Below are 14,566 nucleotides of genomic sequence, written 5' to 3'. Positions count from 1 at the left end.
CCGAGCACATAATACCAAGAATTAAATATACTAAGAATAAAAACGTGATCTCTGCTCCATACTTAATCTAAGTGGGGGAAGACACAAAATGTAACAATAAGAATGTACTATGAACAATAAATTACAAAAATAATAACTAATGAAAGCCAAAACAATCTAAGTTAAGACATTAAAATGGTGTCTGATTCATGATGGCCATCAGTTGCCAAACGTCTCATGGCTCCTGGATTTCTGGGACATGAAACCTGGTTTTTAATCTCAGCTCTACCACTTACCTGCTCTGTAACCTTGGGCAAGTCACTTTATTTCTCTGCACCTCAGTTTCCTCATCTCTAAAATGGGGATTCAATACCTGTTGTCTTTCCCCTTTGGACTGTAAGTCTGATGAGGGCAGGGACTGTGACTGACCTGATTATCTTGTATCTATATTGTGTCAGCGCTTAGTACAATGCTTGGCACTTAGTCCTTAACAAATATCACCATCATTATTATTATGAAAGCCTCAGTTTCTGCCTCTCTGCCACTCCGATGGGTTAGAACTTCCACTCCCATGGTGCTAAAAAGATGCCAAGATTGACATTATATAATCCCAACTAATTGTGGGAACCACAGGTTTTAGGGTCACATTGGCACACCTAGCCTTCTTCAGCGCTTAGAACAGTGCTTGGCACATAGTAAGCGCTGAACAATTACCATTATTATTACTATTATTATTATTATTCTCCCCTCAGTCTGGACTTTGCTCTCCAGTAGTAGATGACCTTTGTGTCGGTGATTAATTCCTGAAATGTGCAATTGCCCAGCACTCTACACACTGGTAGGGATGCAATATACTACTGATTGACATTAGCAGAAATAGGATGTAAAGTCTTTCTGCAGATCATATTTCTTCTAAGACCCTCTCCCCCAGTTCCCTTGACCAGTAAATGCAACCTCAAAGGGCTGAAACAGAGAGGTTTAGGGTATAAAGGAAAGGCCAAAAGAGTACAGAACACACTGAATTTTAAATATACACCAACAAAACTCAACTAGAGAAGACAATCTTTTACAGAGTTATATACCAAATTTAAACTGGTGGAGCCTCAGTAGATGCATTTGGACTCATGAGGGGGCAGCGAGACCTGGAATCAAAATGATTAGTGGATCAATTTTTACAAGCACTAAAAAAATACCAGGTAAGGAAATAGCTTATCACATAATACTAGAAACACTTCAAAAGTGGTGTGGAAAAATGTGAATGCTTTGTCCGGTGGTAGTGTTTTACTGCTAAACCCACAAAAACAACCCAGATAAAAACAAATACTAAAACCAAGATCATCCAAAAACAAAAAACAAGTCAATTCTCAGTAGGGAATTGGAATATTGACCTCACTGTATATGAAGTTCCTGTGAAATTGCATCTGCAGTGACTTTCACGCCTCACAAAAGGCAAATGATTGCCAGGTTCTCTCCACGTCAAGCAGAAACTTCTGACCACTGATTCTAAGAAACTCCATCAGCTCTCTCCTTCTACCTTGTCAACTCCTTCTCCCACTATATCCCAGCTCACACTCTTCATTCCTCTCAAGCAAATCTGTTCACCGTGTCTCATCTCGTCTCGTCCATCGACAACCTCTTCCTCTTACTGACTCCCTTCTCTTAGAACTTTCTCCCTCTTGATATCAATCGTATTTATTGAGCGCTTACTGTGTGCAGAGCACTGTACTAAGCGCTTGGGAAGTACAAGTTGGCAACGTATAGAGACGGTCCCTACCCAACAGTGGGCTCACAGTCTAAAAACTGTGATAACTGTTGATAACCAACAATCCATGGCTCTCTCCACATTCAAGGCCTTCTGAAATCACATCAACTCCACAAGGTCTTCCCTGAGTGATTTCTAATCTCCCTGCTTGGATCTGTGACCTTTGGCCATTTGATAGTTGCCCCTCCCTCAACCTCACAGCACTTGTGTACACATATTTAGACTATATATTATAAATTATTTATTTATGTTAGTGCATGTCTCCGCCCTCTGGACTGTAACTCATTGTGGGCTGGGAATGTGTCTGTCAACTCTATTGCGCTGTACTCTACCAAGCACTTTCTACAGCGCTCTGCACATAATAAGCGCTCAGTAAATACCATTGATTAGACTGATATCCCCTAATTGCCAGTTCACATTGTCTGTGCCTCCTAAGCACTTAAGTACTTGCATTTATGTTATGTTCAGCATTATATAATGCTATTACTTTTCCCACTTACAATTTACTTTAGTGTGTCTCCCCTGCTACATATTAAACACCTTGAAGACAAGGGGTTGTGTCTGCTAATTCTTTTGACTCTTCCAAGTCACACTTTATACTCTCCCAAATGTGTAGTACAGTATTTTCTGCCCACGGACGGCACAGGATAAATACTAATGACTGATGGATTGAAATCTGCCTGATTGACAGTGCTGGAGGGATGTTTTGGGCCAGGTTCTTATCTGATCTTATTTCTGATATGCTGCTACACTAACATGCTAATTATGGCTTATCTAATCATCTCCATCATCATCATCATCATCAATCGTATTTATTGAGCGCTTACTGTGTGCAGAGCACTGTACTAAGCGCTTGGGAAGTACAAGTTGGCAACATATAGAGACAGCCCCTACCCAACAGTGGGCTCACAGTCTAAAAGGGGGAGACGGAGAACAAAACCAAACATACTAACAAAGTAAAATAAATAGAATAGATATGTACAAGTAAAATAAATAAATAAATAAATAGAGTAATACATATGTACAAACATATATACATATATACAGGTCTCCAGAAAGAGACCTTTCAAGTAACAGTCATCCAGTGCCTCTATTTGAATTAGTAGACTTGATAGTAATAAAGTTATAAATATACAGCTCTTCCTGTAGTATTGTCTCTTATTATCATACATTTTCTTGGGTCTTCAATTTCTCAGCATTTCCCAAGGTGGCTGAGGGTCAGAAGTGGGGATGGCTAGAAGCGTCAGTGAGAAGCAGCATGGAGAAGTGGAAAGAGCCCGGGCTTGGGAGTCAGAGGTCATGGGTTAGAACCCATGACCCCCCTCCAACACTTGTCAGCTGTGTGACTTTGGGCAAATCACTTCACTTCTCTGGGCCTCAGTTACCTCATCTGTCAAATGGGGATCAAGACTGTGAGCCCCACGTGGGACAACCTGATCACCTTGTCTCCTCCCAGGGCTTAGAACAGTGCTTGGCACATAGTAAGCACTTAATAAATGCCATTATTATTATTATTACCCCAGAACTTAGTGCTCAGCACATAGTAAGCGCTTAACGAATACCATGATGATGATGATGATGGCATTTGTTAAGCATTTACTATGTGCATAACACTGTTCTACTATCATTATTTAGCATTTAGAACAGTGCTTGGCACATAGTAAGTGCTTAACAAATGCCATCATCATCATCAGAACACTCTCCATTAATAATACTGGTATTTGTTAAACACTTACTATGTGCATAACACTGTTCTACTATCATTATTTAGTGTTTAGAACAGTGCTTGGTACATAGTAAGTGCTTAACAAATACCATTATTATTAATGGAGAGTGTTCTGAAGTGGGACTAGTGCTTAGCTTCAAGTTATTTAACTTTTTGTGTCTAACACTACTGCTACTTTCCCAACAGTTCAGACAACTGCCTTGGCTCTGGTGGTATTGGACTCCCTTCTGTATCGCCTCCTCTGTTGAATCCAGATCCTCTAATAATGATAAATAATAATAATAATGGTATTTGTTAAGCGCTTACTATGTGCAAAGCACTGTTCCAAGTGCTGGAGAGGTTACAAGGTGATCAGGTTGTCCCACCGGGGGCTCACAGTTTTAATCCCCATTTTACAGATGAGGTAACTGAGGCACAGAGAAGTGAACTGACTTGCCTAAAGTCACACAGCTGACATGTGGCGGAGCTGGGATTTGAACCCATGACCTCTGACTCCAAAGCCCATGTAGAGAAGCAGCGTGGCTCAGTGGAAAGAGCCCGGGCTTTGGAGTCAGAGGTCATGGGTTCAAATCTCAGCTTCGCCAACTGTCAGCTGTGTGACTTTGGGCAAATCACTTCACTTCTCTGGGCCTCAGTTACCTCATCTGTAAAATGGGGATGAAGACTGTGAGCCCCCCGGGGGACAAACTGATCACCTTGTAACCTCCCCAGCGCTTAGAACAGTGTTTTGCACATAGTAAGCGCTTAATAAATGCCATTATCATTATTATTATTATTATGTTCCCCTTTCCTCCCTGCCCCCTCCCCCACCCTCCAGCATTTATATTCATGTCCTTATACTCGGTTGCCTCCCTAACCTGTAATTTCTTTTTTTTGATCCACCTCCCCTGCTTTCACAGTAGGGATCGTATCTACTTACTCGGATCGTTCTCTCCCAAGAGCTTAGTACAGTGCTCTGCACATAGTAAGTGCTCAATAAAAGCGATTGACTGGCTGACTGACTGACTGGATGGTTCTGGCAAATAAAGCCCTAAGGCTGCTCTCTCCAAGGCCCCGAGACGAGCCCTGAAAAAGGAATCAATCTATCAATCGGTGGTATTTATCGAGTGCTTATTGCGTACAGAACATTGTACTAAGCACTTGGGAGAGTACAGTACAATAGAGTTCGTGGACGCGATCCCTGCCCACGAGGAATTTATAGTCTAGCGAGGGGAGACAGATATTAAAATGTATTACAGAGAGCGGAAAAGTGTTGGGTGGCTGTGTGTGAGATGAATATCAAGCGTTTAAGGTGTGCAAATCCAAGTGCGTAGTTGATGCGGAGAGGAGGATGGGTGGCTGAGAGTGAGATGAATATCAAGTGCTTGAGGTGTACAAATCCAAGTGCATAGTGGACACGGAGAGAAGGATGGGTTGGGGATTGTCAAGGAAGTCCTCTTGGAGGAGAAGAGGTTTTTGGGAGGGCTTTGAAGGTGGGGAGAGTAGTGGCCTGCTAGATTTGGATGGGGAGGGGGCTCCAGGCCCGGTCAGGATGGATGGTATGATTTAGGGGTCAGCGGCAGGATAGATGAGATTGAGGTACAGAGAGTAAATCCGCGTTAGAGGAGTGAAGTATCTGGGTTGGGTTGTAGCGAGGTAAGATAGGAGCGGAGAACTGAGGTGGAGGGGAAACCATTAGAGGCTTTTGAGGAATGGGATGATATGGACTGAACGTTTTTTTTAGAAAAATGATCCAGGCAGCAGAATGAAGAGACTAGAAGGCAATGGGCGGGTCAGCAAATAGTCAAGGAAAATCTAATAAGTGCTTGGATCAGCATGCTAGCGGCTCAGATGAAGAGGAAAGAACAGATTCTAGAGATGTTGTGAAGGAAAAATGGAAAGGATTTGATGACATTGAATGTGTGGGTTGAATGAGAGAGACGAGTTGAGATGAGTCGAGGATAATGCCAAGGTTATGGGCTTGTGAGGCAGGAGGGTGATGGTGTTGTCTACAGGTGATGGGAAAGACCGGGAGGACAGGATTTGGGCAGGAAGAGGAGGACAGGTTTAGTTTGAAGTGTTGGCAGAATATCAGAGTAGACATGTCCTGAAGACAAGAGGAAATGGGAAACTGGAGAAGGAGAGAGGAGGATTTGGGAGTCATCCACATGGAGATGGTAATGGAAACTGTTGGGAGCGAATGAGTTCTCCAAAGGAGTGAGCATAGATGGAGAAGTAAAGGGGGCCCAACTAGACAACAAAAGCTCATTCCTCGGTATTTGTTGCAGCCAAAGAGGGAAAAAAAAGCTGTAAACAATTGGCTTGGTGGCTAGAGGAAGGCCAGGCCGCGCAGCTTCCAGAATTACTCATTTCATTCTATTTTCATTCCTGTTACTTGCAAACCCATTTCAAGTGACCTTCTTTTTTTGCTCACATAATGATCTGTGAAGTCACTGGTGACAGTTTCAGAAGGGAAAGGGAAGAAACAGGACTGCTTTTCTACCAGAAAATTTAGCCTTTGTTAAGAAATAGGCCTTATTATTAGACTGTGGTAATACTTCCTTGGGTAACTGACAAAGTCTCAGGCAGGAAATAAGGGCAGGTCTCCACCCTCTGCAGTAAACAGTAAGCAAGCATACAATGACAGAATAATAAAATGTGGTTGTATTACCTACTGTATCTCTGGAGATATCATAAGTAATGACTGTGTTACGGCTATAATTTTCAGAGTAAAACAGGTAAATAAACATTAAGAATATTTGTGGCTCCAAATCTTCTGAGAGGGCTATTACTTTCAATGGAATTATTCAACATTAAAATACGGCTTAGAATTCTAAATATCATATTCGGCATCTTGCACAGAAATAAAGGAAATAATAATGATACTTGTTGAGCGCTTTACTATGTGCCAAGCACTGTTTTGAGGACTGGGGTAGATACAAGCTAATCAGTCCCTGTCCCACATGGGGCTCACAGTCTCAATCCCTATTTTCCAGATGAAGTAACTGAGGCCCAGAGAAGTGAAGTGACTTGCCCAAGGTCACACAGCAGCCAAGTGGCGGAGCTCGGATTAGAACCCACGACCTCTGCCTCCCATGCTCTATCCACTACGCCACTTATTTTGTTGCTAAATAAATAATCACCAATTCAGCCCGTAGAAGATGGTTTCACCAAACACCGAATACTTTTTCTTCACTTCCGGCTAACTTCTCTGGCCAGATTATTTCCAATACACGCTCTATGGAAACACATCCATACTTTACTTCCGAAACAGTCATTGTACAAGTTTAGGGTTACAATGAGGTTCTCATGGCTTTACATGCCACCTCTGCCCAATCCAACAGTGGTGTTTATTAAGTGCTATTGTGTGCAGAGTACTGTACTGAGCACTTGGGAGAGTACACTCCACTAGAGTTAGAGATCCAATCCCTGCCCTCAGGGAGTTTAAAGCCTAGCCTTCCAGGGGTAGGAGGCAACATTTGAGAAGCAGCGTGGCTCAGTGGAAAGAGCATGGGCTTTGGAGCCAGAGGTCATGGGTTCGAATCCCCGCTGCGCCACATGTCTGCTGTGTGACCTTGGGCAAGTCACTTAACTTCTCGGAGCTTCAGTTCCCTCATCTGTAAAATGGGGATTAAGACTGAGAGCCCCACGTGGGACAACCTGATCACCTTGTATCCCCCCCAGCGCTTAGAACAGTGCTTTGTACATAGTAAGTGCTTAACAATTGCCCTTATTATTATTATTATTAAATAACTCTAACCTCTCTCATGCCAAGCTTCTCACTGTACTTCGACCTTGGCTATCTCGCCGCTGACCTCTCGCTCTCGTCCTGCCTCTGACCCGGAATGCCCTCTCTCTTCATATCCAACAGACAATTCCTCTCCCCATCTTCAAAGCCTTATTGAAGGCACATCTTCTCCAAGAGTCCTTCCCTGACTGAGCCTTTCATTCCTCTTCTCCCGGTCCCTGCTGCGTCACCTTGTCTTCCTCCCTTTATTCATCCCCCTTCCCAGCCCCACAGCATTTATGTACATATCTGTAATTTTATTTATTTATATTAATGTCTGTCTCCCCCTCTGGACTGTAGGCTCGTCGTGGTCACGGAATGTGTCTGTTTAATTTTCATATTGTCCTCTCCCAAGCTCTTAGTACAATGCTCTGCACACGGTAAGTGCTCAATAAATACGATTGACAGGCTGACTCTGAAATCTACCTCAAAAGCCCCTACCTTTCTCCTCCTCTGCAATCATGCATTTCCTCTTGCTTTCAGGACTTCTCTACTGGTGTGTCTTTCCAGCATCTCAAGCACAATATGTCCCAAAATGAACTCCTTGTCTTCCCTCCCAAATTATATCAATCAATGGCATTTATTGAGCACGCATGTGCAAAGCACCATATTAAGCACTTGGGAGAATACAATACAACAGGATTAACGGACACATTCCCTGCCCATTACACGCTTACAGTCTTCTCCCCTTAACTTTCCCAACACTACACATGATCAGCCTCCCCATCTCTCAAGCCTGCAACCTAGATATTAACCTTGACTCCTCTCTCTTTCAACTCACATATGTAGTCGGTCAGCAAATTCTATTGTTTTTTTTTGAACATCTCCGGCTGGCCATCCCTTCTTCCAAACTGACACCAAACTGCCTCTTTGCTGACCTCCCTGCCTCCAGCCCCTCTCCTCTCCAGTCCATACTTCACTGTTGCCCGGCTCACTTTTCCAAAACACAGTTCTGCACACTTCTCCCTGTGTCTCAAAAAGCTCCAGTGGTTGGCTATTTCTCCCAAGCAGGAATTTCTGACCATTCATTCATTCAATCATATTTATTGAGCGCTTACTGTGTGCAAAGCACTGTAATAAGCACTTGGGCGAGTACAATATCACAACAAACAGACACATTCCTGCCCACAGCGAGCTTACAGTATAGAGTCAATCAGGTCTCTCTCCTCACTGCTTATCCTTGCTCCTCTCCCACTCCACCTCAGCGTGCGCGCTTCCCTCCTTTCAAGCCAATCCATTCACTACCTTGCTGTCAAGCGCTTAGTACAGTACTCAAGCGCTTAGTACAGTGCTCTGCACACAGTAAGCGCTCAATAAATACGATTGATTGATTGCTGTCATCTCTCAGGCCACTGACTTCTTGTTCACGTCTCCCCTCCCTCCTGGAACTTCTTCCCCCTTCACTTTAGGCAGTGTACTTCCCTCCCCATCTTCCGAGCCTTTCTAAAATCCCATTTTCTCCAAGGGACCATTCATGATTAGTTCAATTTCCTACTCCCAACTGCTACTTCAGCACTTCTGCAGCACCTAAATAATAATCAGTAGCATTTACTGAGCACTTACTATGGGCAGATCACTGTACTAAGCACTAGGAAGAGCCCAGTACACGAAATTAGCATACATATTTCCTGTCAGTAAACGAGCTTACATTCTGGAGCTGCCCCGAATAACACTTCTGTTTGTACCTCGTAACTCAGTTGCTTCCCCTACCTCTGATTTTTTTTTTTTTAGTGTCTCTACTGGGGTAGAGACAAAATAATCAGGTTGGACACAGTTCATGGTCCACACGGGGCTCACAGACTTCATCCCCATTTTACAGATGAGGTAACTAAGGCACAGAGAAGTTAAGTGACTTGCCCAAGATCACACAGCAGATAAGCGGCGGAGCTGGAATCCCAGTAGATTGTAAACTCTTTGAGGGAAGGGTTTATATCTATTAAATCTTTTGTAATTTCTCGCTGCCTCGCCCATGACCTCCCTCTTCATATCCCACAGACGATCACTCTCCCACCTCGAAAGACTCATTAAAAGCACGTCTTCTCCAAGAGGCCTTCCTCGATTTCCTCTTCACCCAATCCCTTCTAATGATAATAATAATAATAATAACAATGATGGCATTTCACCCTTGCACTTGGATTTTCACCCTTAATTCATCCCTCCCTCAGCCCCAAAGCACTTTTGTATATATCTATTTTTTTTTAAATATTAACATCTATCTCCCCCTCTAGACTGTAAGCTTGTCGCGGGCAGGGAATGTGTCTTTCAGCTCTGTCCTACTTTATTCTCCCAAGTGCTTAGTAGCAGAGAAGCAGCGTGGCTCAAAGGAAAGATCACGGGCTTGGGAGTCAGAGGTCATGGGTTCAAATCCTGATTCTGCCACTTCTCAGCTGTGTGACTTTGGGTAAGTCACTTCACTTCTCTGGGCCTCAGTTCCCTCATCTGTAAAATGGGGAATAAGACTGTGAGCCCCACGTGGGACAACCTGATCAGCTTGTATCCTCCCCAGAGCTTAGTGGAAAGAGCATGGGCTTTGGAGCCAGAGGTCATGGGTTCTAATCCCCGCTCCGCCACATGTCTGCTATGTGACCTTGGGCAAGTCACTTAACTTCTCGGAGCTTCAGTTCCCTCATCTGTAAGACGGGGATTAAGACTGTGAGCGCCACGTGGGACAACCTGATCACCTTGTATCCTCCCCAGCGCTTAGAACAGTGCTTTGCACATAGTAAGTGCATAACAAATGTCATTATTATTAAGGGGAGATCAATCAATCAGTCAATCAATCAATTGCATTTATTGAGTGCTTACTCTGTTCACAAAATGCACACAGCAGTGCAGAACACTATAATAATCATAATAATAATAATAATGGCATTTGTTAAGCACTTACTATGTGCAAAGCACTGTTCTAAGTGCTGGGGAGGATACAAGGTGATCAGGTTGTCCCATGGGGGGCTCAATCTTTATCCCCATTTTACAGATGAGGTAACTGAGGCCCAGAGAAGTTAAGTGACTAGCCCAAGGTCACACAGCTGACAATTGGCAGAGCCAGGATTTGAACCCATGACCTCTGACTCCCAAGCCCATGCTCTTCCCACTGAGCCACGCCGCTTCCCTCCTAGACTGCAAGCTCGTGGGCAGGGAACATATTGGCCAACTCTGTTGTACTGCGCTCTCCCAAGCACATAGTACAGTGCTCCACATATATAGTAGGTGCTCAATCAATCAATCAATCAATCAATCGTATTTATTGAGCGCTTACTGTGTGCAGAGCACTGTACTAAGCGCTTGGGAAGTACAAGTTGGCAACATATAGAGACAGTCCCTACCCAACAGTGGAAATGTCTTGAAATGTCTTGATGATGATATATGTTGCCAACTTGTACTTCCCAAGTGCTCCGTACAGTGCTCTGCACACAGTAAGAGCTCAATAAATACGATTGAATGAATGAATGAATGATAAATTTTTATAGTATTTGTTAAGAGCTTGGTATGTGCCAGACACTATTCTAAGCACTGAGCTAGAGACAAGATAATCAGGTTGGACACAATTCCAACCTTATAGTCTTCACCGGGGCTTATAGTCTTCACCCCCATTTTACAGATGAGGTAACTAAGGCCCAGAGAAGTTAAGTGACTTATGCAAGGTCACACAGCAGGCAAAGTGGCAGGGCTGGAATTAGAACCCGAGTCCCGACTGGCAGAGTTGCGCTCTATCGAGAAGGCCATGCTGCTTCTCATAGTCTGTTAATAAGTACAGACCTGGCTCCAGCAACAAATAGGCAATAAAGGATCAGTTTACTAGTGATACAAGGGACGATTAGGGGAGGAGAACCATCTCCCAAGGGTTCGTACAGACAAGAGAGGTACAGGCAGGGATTTTCCCCCCAGAAACCGCAGCCCCACCGAATTTCCTCACAGACTCCAGTACAGCGGGGTTCCTTCCTCAGTTTCTACAATCAGCAGGAAGCAATGCTCAACGGATTTGTGGTTGCTGGGCACCTAATAGTGACAGATCCCAAACAGATTTATTTTTCCCACGTTTGAGTTTGGGCACAGGAGCATCTGTGATCAGCCTTCAGAGTGAACTTTTGGCAATGCAGGATTCTTCCTGTTAAATCGCAGAACCCCACGTGATATTTTCAAAGGATTTGTTTGTCGTGGTTAAGAATTTATCGATACTAAGGTTGATTGGCACAAACAAAAATTTAGCATGATGCTTTATCTCCCAAACCTCTGAAATGAGGTTTATTCATTCGTTCATTCATTCAATCGTCTTTATTGAGCGCTTACTGTGTGCACAGCACTGTACTAAGCGCTTGGGAAGTACAAGTTGGCAACATATAGAGACGGTCCCTACCCAACAGTGGGCTCACAGTCTAGAATGCCCACCTCAGGACAGCTCAGTCTCTCTGGGAAGTCTGGGAAGCCCGTTCCTTCATTTTCCGACGACTCCAGGAACAGACTTATGTTTTTCCTACCCTTGGCAGCCCTGATGATTTCACACCGTGTCTCAGTGCTAGGACCTCTGGGCCTAGCGCTTAGAACAGTGCTTGGCACATAGTAAGCGCTTATCAAATGCCATCATTATTATTATTATTTAGTTCTCATTCATTCATTCAATCGTATTTATTGAGCGCTTACTATGTGCAGAGCACTGTACTAAGCCCTTGGGTTTCAGAACCAGGCTTGTGTCAGCCCCTGTAGCTGGAAACCAACATGTCTTGGGACAGAGTGGCAACTCTCGGCCTGTAGAGTTGTTGGCCTAGGGCATTCATTCATTCATTCACACATATCTATCGAGCGCTTATCGTGTGCAGAGTACTGTACTAAGCGCTTGGGCGAGTACAATATAACAATATGCAAGGGAGCAGGGCAGAGAGTGCTTCCCTAGAGATACGCCTGAAAGCTGGAGGAGAGTTGAAAGGCTTTAGGTTTGCATTTTCCTGGAAATGGAATGAAATGCAGTAGCTCAGTGATCCAATAAAATGACAGACGATGGCAACTTTGGTGAAGAAAGAGCCACAGTCAGGCTATTCATTCATTTATTCATTCAATCGTATTTATTGAGCACTTACTGTGTGCAGAGCACTGTACTAAGCACTTGGGAAGTACAAGTTGGTAACATATAGAGACGGTACCTACCCAATAGCGGGGGTGGCCCCTGTTGGCACTCAAATATTAAGGGTGCCCCTTTCCTGCCTCTTCCCCTGTTTAAAATATCATATATTAAAACCACTGTGTTTGGTGTTTATTTTCTCTGTCCTTTTCTGGCAACATAAGATTGTTTGGAAACTTTTCTCTCCTCCTCCCCATCCCCCCCGCCCTACCTCCTTCCCCTCCCCCCAGCACCTGCATATATGTTTGTACAGATTTATTACTCTATTTATTTTACTTGTACATATTCACTATTCTATTTATTTTGTATCTGATGGTTTGACACCTGTCCACATGTTTTGTTTTGTTGTCTGTCTCCCCCCTCTAGACTGTGAGCCCGTTGTTGGGTAGGGACCATCTCTATGTGTTGCCAACTTGTACTTCCCAAGCGCTTAGTACAGTGCTCTGCACACAGTAAGCGCTCAATAAATACAATTGAATGAAAGAATTTTGTTAATGATGTGCATTTAGCTTTAATTCTATTTGTTCTGATGACTTGACACCTGTCCACATGTTTTGTTTTGCTGTCTGTCTCCCCCCTCTAGACTGTGGGACCGTTGTTGGGTAGGGACCATCTCTATATGTTGCCAACTTGTACTTCCCAAGCGCTTAGTACAGTGCTCTGCACACAGTAAGCGCTCAATAAATACGATTGAATGAATGAATGATAAGAAGATAACGGTTCTCATGTTAATTGAGGCACAAACAACAGATGCAACGGGGCGTCGTTAGGACATACTTCCAAAAAGGTTCTTTGCGGAATTTGCCGATCCTATATAGTTGCTGGGTGAGGGGGTTAAAATAAAGATGCCGAGGACAAAGTTATCCAGTGCTTAGTACCAGTTAAGGGATAGACTGGCTGAAAAAAACAGATTTTTTCAGGATCAAAGTAGCCAAAAAGCCCGGCTAGCCGGTTGCTAAAAAAACACCCTGCCCTGGGATTTTTGGGGAGGAGATACTGGAGGGTTGGTGAGACCTGTTCATGGGGAATCCAACCTGCAAACCTCTGTTCAGGCTCTTGCTGAGCGAGAGGTAATCTAGTCGTGAATCGGGGGTGAAAGTAAGCCATAACTGTCCAAAACTCAGCATCGATTAAGCAACAGGTGTCAGTACTGCCATACCGGTTTGGATGATTTCAAAATGGATTTTTTTTGTTCCCCTTCAGCACCAGGCCTCCCTCCGCCATGACTCAGGAGAGGAGCTGGCATGACAATCAAATTAATTACTATCATCATTTGAGGCCTACTATGTGCAAAGCACTAAAATAGGTGTCTGGGAGAGTACAAAATAATTAGTAGGCATGATCCCTGTCCTCAAGGGAGACTGGGGAGACAGACATTGAGATAATAATGTGGGAAGAAGCATGGCTTTGTGGAAAGAGCGTGGGCTTGGGAGCCAGAGGTCATGGGTTCTAATCCCAGCTCCACCACTTGTCAGTAGTGTGACTTTGTGCCTCAGTTACCTCATCTGTAAAATGGGGATTAAGACTGTGAGCCCCACGTGGGACAACCTGTTTACTTTGTATCTACCCCAGCAGTGCTTAGAACAGTGCTTGGCACATAGTAAGCGCTTAACAAATACCATCATCATCGTCATAATTAACCAATAGGAAGAGGTAGTGGCTAAGCATTTGAGTTGGTACTTAAATAGAAGGGTATGTAAGGTGGTCTGTACAGAAGTGCTTTGGGTAATTGTGTGTACACAAATTCATAGTTGGTACATTGAATGAATTCATTGAATGAATGAATGCATGGTACATACCTGCTGAAGTGGTAGTTGGGAGGCCGTAACCTAGAGGAAAGAGGTATTATTCGATGAAGACTTCCTAGAGATCAAAAATGGTGATGTGTGTTTGAAACGTTTCCTTTTTAAAATGGCATTGCACAAGAATAAATACCAGAACAACTGTGGTCTAGCTGAAAGAGCACAGGACAGGGAGCCTGAGGACCTGGATTCTAATCCCAGCTCTGCCATATCATCATCATCATCATCATCATCATGGCATTTATTAAGCGCTTACTATATTCAAAGTACTGTTCTAATCGCTGGGGAGGTTACAAGGTGATCAGGTTGTCCCACGGGGGGCTCACAGTCTTAATCCCCAATTTACAGATGAAGGAACTGAGGCCCAGAGAAGTGAAGTGACTTGCCCAAAGTCACACAGCTGACAAGTGGCGGA

The sequence above is a fragment of the Tachyglossus aculeatus genome, chromosome 2 (assembly GCF_015852505.1).
Source record: "Tachyglossus aculeatus isolate mTacAcu1 chromosome 2, mTacAcu1.pri, whole genome shotgun sequence".
Lineage (NCBI taxonomy): Eukaryota > Metazoa > Chordata > Mammalia > Monotremata > Tachyglossidae > Tachyglossus > Tachyglossus aculeatus.
The sequence above is the reverse complement of the archived record's forward strand: the minus strand, read 5'-3'. Positions refer to the sequence as shown.